The sequence below is a fragment of the Chinchilla lanigera genome, unplaced genomic scaffold, assembly GCF_000276665.1.
Source record: "Chinchilla lanigera isolate Chin_1 unplaced genomic scaffold, ChiLan1.0 scaffold00146, whole genome shotgun sequence".
NCBI classification, from domain to species: domain Eukaryota; kingdom Metazoa; phylum Chordata; class Mammalia; order Rodentia; family Chinchillidae; genus Chinchilla; species Chinchilla lanigera.
In genome coordinates this window covers 1,565,346-1,572,430 of record NW_004955547.1, presented here as the reverse complement: position 1 = coordinate 1,572,430, position 7,085 = coordinate 1,565,346, and the positions used below count along the sequence as shown (strand labels likewise).

Here is a 7,085-nt window from a genome sequence, read left to right as displayed (position 1 = left end):
TTTTATAGTCCCGTATTTCTTTTTCTTTTTCTTTTTTTCGTTAGTCTCAGGAGCATCATTTTTTTAATGTAGTTTTAAAAAAATAAATTATTTCTGACTTCTTACATGTGTTTAATCCTTTTGGTTCTTTTCAGCCTTTTCTGAATCACGCCTTTTCTGATATTTTCCTTTGGGCCCCGCCCCCCTTTTTGGTCTCCTTCTCCTCCGCAGTTGAGTCTGATGACCTAAGCCTTGTCTCTTCCCCCGCGGATCTAGAACTGCGCTGTGTTTGGTCAGATGCCGGTGCAGCGGCAACAGCTTGTCTAAGCGTTTTTCCTGCCTCTGTTTTGATTCCTTTGCTTTTAGGTATAGTTTTCTTCACATTCTTGTTTTCTAGCTTCAGGCCCTCTTTTGGTTTCTCAGCTTCTTCTTCTTCCCTTTGGTCTTGCCGTCAGCATCTTCATCCGCACTTCCGGCGGTGTCCAGCGGTTTATCGTAAATCCTGTCCTGCCCTGTGTCCTCACCTGTTGTGTTTTGTTTTGTCCTCACCTGTTTTATCTTTTGGTTTTTGTTCTCTGTTGGCAGAATATGTCTTCACTGTCATCTTCCTGAAGAGGGCACTCATTAAGTATACTTCACTCAAATGCCAGCTGAGATTTAACATTTTTTTCCTTGATTTTCTGTTTTCTTTGGGATCTTCCCTTATTTTAGTCTTTTTTTTTTTTTCTCTTTTTTTTAAGGTGGAAAAATTCTTCTTTATTTGACATGTAAGTTTTCAACTGAATAATAAAATGACAATAACATATACACCTAATTAAAAGTAGTTTTACAAGCACCAAGCACAACCAGTCTCTTTTTTCTTTCTTTCTTTCTTTTTTTTTTTTTTTTAACCTCCTTTCAGTTCCAAGGATGAAACCCAGGGGCTTTTGAGCACTGAGCTACACATTCAGCACTTCTTATACTGAGACAGGATCCTGCCAAGTTGACCAGGATGGCCTTGAATGTGCAGTCTTCTTGCCCCAGCCTCCTGAGTAGCTAGTATTCCAGACATACACCTCTGTGCCCCAGTTTCTAATCTTTTTTTATTTTTCCTGTGGTACTGAGAATTGAACCTAGGCCCCTTTTAAATTTTAAGACAGGCCTCACTCAGTCACTAAGTTACCTATGCTGGACTCAAACCTGCAGGCCTCTTGCCTCAGCCTCCCAGAGTGCTGGAATTACAGGCGTGCCAGCTCCAATCTTTTCACACCTCTACTAGTAAAAAAGTGCCCCACACTTAACCTGTTTATTTAGATTTTTCATCAAGACATTTAAAGCTGATCAGTCTGTGGGATAACCAAGTTAAAACCTTGTCATGTGAGAGCTTTGTTTAACTCTGATACATTCTAACCGAGGGGGTCTGTTGGGCTCAGGCTGGTAATGATAGGTCCGTGGGCCCAATATCTTACACACAAGCACAAACTAAAGTGAGGGGTAAGCCTCATACATAAAAGATGGTAATACAGGAGCATGTACGGGCAAGGGGAATTATGCCTATCTATGGCCTACGATGCCGCCAGGGCAAAGGGACAAATACAAGTCTGTATCACACAAAGAAGAGCCCCAAGCACGGGCATGGGAGAGAAGTCCTGTGGCCCAGGGCTGCAGGGGAAAGGGCGCTGAGGCCCTGTGCCGCAGGCAGCGCCAGGCTGGAGCAGCAGCACCAGTGCAGGGCGTGGAGGGGACACAGCAGCCGAGCCTCTGAGCCTCCGCCGTGTGGGCTCAGCAGAGGGTGGGGTGCTGGGGGGATCTAGTGAGGGGTGGCGTAAGAAGAGAGGAAACCCTCAGCCAACAAGAGGGCAAGACCCTTCCCCACCATGAGGCTCCACATGCAGCCCGTGGAGGTGGACAGTGAGGCCACTGCAGGCTGTGCCTCCGACCCCAGGGCCCTCGTCCCCTGGAATCCAATCCATGCGTGAGAAACTTCCGTACTGGACACTCTGCTCCAAACAAGTAAAATGAAACACAAGCAAATAAGACGCAGAGCTCAAAGAGAAAGCAGGCTAAACGTTAACCCTCACACTGCAGGTGTCCCAGGTGTGTCAGTCAGAGCCCACCACCCCGACACCACCTCGTTCCCACGGGGCTCCTGTGGGGCATGACAGTGCTCAGCAATCACCCTCTTAGTACACCCTCCCCAAAGTGGGCAAACGAACGCCACACAAACACAAACTAGCCCAAGTAAAAGCCACCATCAACTGAAGGAGCCTGAGGAAACATGACCGCACTAACCCCGCATCTCTTGACTTTTTTTTTTTTCTTTTTTTTTACCACATTTCAAAACATTCGCACCCTGTACTGTTCTGGATCCACTACAAACACCACTACATTAGATTGCTCTTCTAGAGGTCGTTCACAGTGTTGAAACAGCAAATCTGGGTATTTTTCTATACTCAGCAGGGCAGTTACCAGAAAAGGCCTACAAGCCCCTTATGGCCGCCTTCTCAGACTACTGTCATTTTTTTCCCCTCAGATCATAACCATCTAACAAATTAAAACAAAAATGAAGTCATGTAAAAATAAAAATAAAATATAAGAAAGAATCCGTGTCATCATACTGACTCTAAACTGTGCTAAAGACAAGACACTTAACTTGGTCTAACAAAGCTACAGGCATTTTGTAATGTATTCAAGGAATCAACAACTCATAAAAATAAGGACATCATAGGCAGGAACATAAAGCCTGCATCATCTCCTCCACAAAGAATTCTTCCCGGATGCCGGGTGCACAGAGCAGTAAAAGTAACTTGATATAAAGGGGATGTTTAAAAGGAATGAGATAGGGAAAAGAATCGTACTTCGGAGGGAAAAAATAATAATAATTATTTGGGGTGATAGAAACATAGATGACCCCAGTGTGGTGGCGGAGGTCTATAATCCCAGCACTCAGGAGGCAGAAGCAGGAGGATCACCAAGAGTTCAAGGCCAACCTGGGCTACAGAAGCAAGTTCAAGGCCAGCCTGAACTACATAGCAAGACCCTGTCTCGAAAAGAAAGAAAACAAAAGAAAACAAAAGAAAAGATAGGTGAATGTTATAATATTCTTTTCCCTTAAAAAAAAATGTGACAGACATTGGCTGGTTTCCCTCAGAGTGCATCATGCCTCCAAAGTGGATTAGGGCCAACACCCCCCAACCCTCACCGCTGCTCTCAAAGAGCCACTGGCTGTTCATCTCAGACAGTTGTCCTCAGCTTTGTCCTCGGCTTTGTGCTTGGCTGTGGACCAGGCAGTTGTGACCCAGCAAATCACATGAAGTCAAAGGAGGAGTCGGAGCAGTGGGCAAAGAGGACGAGGGAGCCAAAGGGGCGGACACTGCAGGGGACAGCGAGGAGGACAGGGAGGACGTGAGCTGGAGCAGGTCCTGGACAAAGAGACCAACATGAGTAGAATCCTGTATGAAGTCTGATGGAAGAACATACATCAGATGATGACACTTGGGAGCCCTACGTCATCCGGAGGACTGTAAAGAAGTTCCTGAACTTAGGAAGGAAGTTGCAGAGAACAAAGCTAAAGCAGTCAAGAAGGAATTCAGAAACTGTCTTAAATAAGGGCATACTTGAGGCAAACTCTGATAGTGATCAGCAAAAGAGAGGAAAGAAGATACTTCCCAAGGAAGAAAAAAATTAAGGCAGAAAGAAGAGAAAAGCCCAGGTGATCTGAAAGAGAAAAAAGCAAAGACCAGGAAACTAAAAGATAAGTTCAAACCAGAGTCAGAGAGCAACTCTGAAAGTTTAGCTTTTGATTTAAGCACAAAAAAAAAGAATTTGGAAGACGAAGAAGAATTAAAGGATGCCAAAAAGCCCAAGAAGGATGGAAATAAAAGAAACTAAGGCATTAAAGAAAGTTTAAAAGGCTGAAATAAGAGATTCAAAGCTTGAGCCAGGTGTGGTGGTGCTCGCCTGTAATCCCAGCACTTGGGAGGCTGAGGCAGGAGGATCCTTGCGAGTTTGAGGCCAGCCCAGGCTACAAAGTGAGCTCAAGGCCAGCCTGAACTGCATAGCAAGACCCTGTCTCAAGAAGACAAAAAAGGCAGTGACCTCTCTGGCCACTCCAGACATGGCGGCTCCGCTGGGCAGCATGTTCTCCGGGCAACTGCCCGGATCCCCAGGTGCCCCACCAGGACTTCCTGGCCAGGCCTTGCTTCTTCAAGCAACGCTTGGAGCCCCGAGAAGTTCTAACAGTACCTTGGTCGACAAGTAGGAGTCATCATATGAAGCTTGCTTCGCTTCTCTTGTGAGTCAGCATTACGTCAATGGCACTGATCAGGAAGAAATTTGAACAAGTGTTGATCAGTGTATCCAGAAGTTTCTGGATATTGCAAGACAGAGAGATTTTTTTTCCTACAAAAAAGTTTGCAGTTGTCTGTCCAGAAACCAGAGCAAGTTATCAAAGAGGATGTCTTAGAACTAAGGAATGAACTGCAGCGGAAAGACACACTGGTCCAGGAGCACTTGACAAAGCTGAGGCATTGGCAGCAGGTGCTGGAGGACATCAATGTGCAGCACAAGCCCCCCCACCCCCGGAAATCCTGCAGGGCTCCTTGGCCTACCTCAGGCAGGCCTCTGCCAACATCCCTGCGCCTCTGAAGCAGACGTGAGCGTGCAGGCCTGTGCAGCCGCCTCAGCACATGACTGCCGAACATCCGCTCTGTGCACCCGGCATCCGGGAAGAATTCTTTGTGGAGGAGATGATGCAGGCTTTATGTTCCTGCCTATGATGTCCTTATTTTTATGAGTTGTTGATTCCTTGAATACATTACAAAATGCCTGTAGCTTTGTTAGACCAAGTTAAGTGTCTTGTCTTTAGCACAGTTTAGAGTCAGTATGATGACACGGATTCTTTCTTATATTTTATTTTTATTTTTACATGACTTCATTTTTGTTTTAATTTGTTAGATGGTTATGATCTGAGGGGAAAAAAATGACAGTAGTCTGAGAAGGCGGCCATAAGGGGCTTGTAGGCCTTTTCTGGTAACTGCCCTGCTGAGTATAGAAAAATACCCAGATTTGCTGTTTCAACACTGTGAACGACCTCTAGAAGAGCAATCGAATGTAGTGTGTGTGTGTGCACGTGTGCGCGCATGTGCGTGTGTGCCTGAATATTACATATACTCACACGTTCTACAAATATTATATGGTATTTTTAAATGTTTTTAACATTCACATAACTGGCTACAGGATTTACTTTTCCTCCACTTGCTTTCAAAATTCATCTGTGTAGATAAGTTCACTGACTCCAGCTGCTGTGTGGTGTTCCATCACACGAACGTATCTCAATTTGTTGGACTGCATTTGTCCAAAAAATTAGTAGGAAATGTATTGTTTTGAATGTTTTATTACTACAGACACTATGTTGCAGGGAACGTCCTGGAACATGTTACCATGTGCTAAAGTGACAACTGTATTTGAATTGAATTTGAATTGTATTTCTCACAGCTCATAGTGAGAAATATATTTTATATCAGTACCTCCTTTGGATCCCTAGTACCACAAACAAAAGGAAACAAGAAACAAAAAATGAAAAGAACAACAACAGCAAAACACTTCTCCAGTTATATATTAAATAAAAGTTTCAGGGGCTGGGGATTTAGCTCAGCAGCATAGCGCCTGCCTGGCAAGCGCAAGGTTGTGAGTTTGATTCCTGGTACCAGAAAAAAACAGAAACAAAAACAAAAACAAAAAAACTTCATGACACTAATGGATTAAAAAAACATGGCTTCATTTATAACTGGAAATAGATTTCCGAATCAATAGTTACCATTTCCCCTGTGGTGTCAGGCAAGTGCTCGCTACCAATGAGCTACTCCCGGGGAGGATAGAGGGGTGTGTGTGTGTGTGTGTGTGTGTGTGTGTGTGTGTGATTTCCAGTGCCGGGGATGAACCATGCTAAGAAAGCACTCTACCACTGAGCTGTATCCCAGCCCAATAGGTGCATTTTCACCTTGAGTAGACACTGTCAAGTTGTTCTTCAAATGTGGATGTGTCAGTTTTATACTGTATGACTTGATTTCTCAGCATTCTTACCAACGCTAAAAATGGTCAGACTGCTAGGTTATTATTAGTCTAGATAAGGGAAATGTATCTCCTTGTGAGCTTAATTTTCATTTTCCTGATTACCAGAGAGGTAGAATAGAGTTTTGGAGATATTATTTGGGTATTATTTTGAGCTATATCATTTGGGTTTCTTCTGAGAATCATATGTACCATTTGCACATATTTCTATTGGATTATTTATCTTCATCATCATTATTATTGGTTTCTAGAAGTCCTTGACAGATACTATACACCAGTAGTTTTTATTTGTACATGTTGTAGATGTCTTCTACCTATATCACTATTTCTTGTATTTTAACCTTGTTTGAGAATATATATATATATATATATATATATGTATATATATATATTTTTTTTTTAAGTTTATCAAGACAAGGTCTCACTATGTAGCTCAAAGGGGCCTTAAACTCATGACGATCCTTCCACCTCACCCTCCTGAGCGCTGGGAGTAGAGGCACGTGCCACTACACATGACTCTAGTTTGTATTTTTGAGGTGGGGTTTCAGTGTGTTTCCAGACAGGCTTTGAACTCTCTATGTAAACTGGCCTTCCTCAAACTTGTGGCCCTTCTGCCTTATCTTCCTGAGTGCTGGGGCTGCTGGCATTCACCATCATGCCCAGGTTTAAGGGGTCTTTTAGGTACAAGTTTTTCTGTCTTTTAGATAGAAGTTCTCATAATTTTTTGTTGTTTTTAACTTTTATTAGTACATGTCTATAGTACATAACGATTATAGTTATTGTGGGGAGTTAGTACATAACACACCTTAATTCTTTTTCTCATAGTTGATTTTTAAAATTGTCCATTATTAATTTTTTTCATAATTTTGATTTAACAATTTTGCCTTAGGATCAGTAAGATATTCCTAGAATGCACAAGGCCCTGGGTTCAATCCTCAGTACTGCCCAAAAAATCATGAAGATATTGTATGTTGGGCATGGGGGCTGTGGCTCAGTAGTGGAAAGTTTGCCTAGGCTGTGTTAGGGCCTGGCTTCAATCCCCAGGAGCCCCCTGT

At 43.3% G+C, this 7,085-nt stretch overlaps 1 pseudogene; it reads left to right on the top strand.

Moving 5' to 3' along the window:
• Positions 1-4,075: 4,075 nt before the first annotated feature.
• Positions 4,076-4,616, top strand: LOC102019740 (annotated as a pseudogene).
• The last annotated feature ends 2,469 nt before the right edge of the window (positions 4,617-7,085 follow it).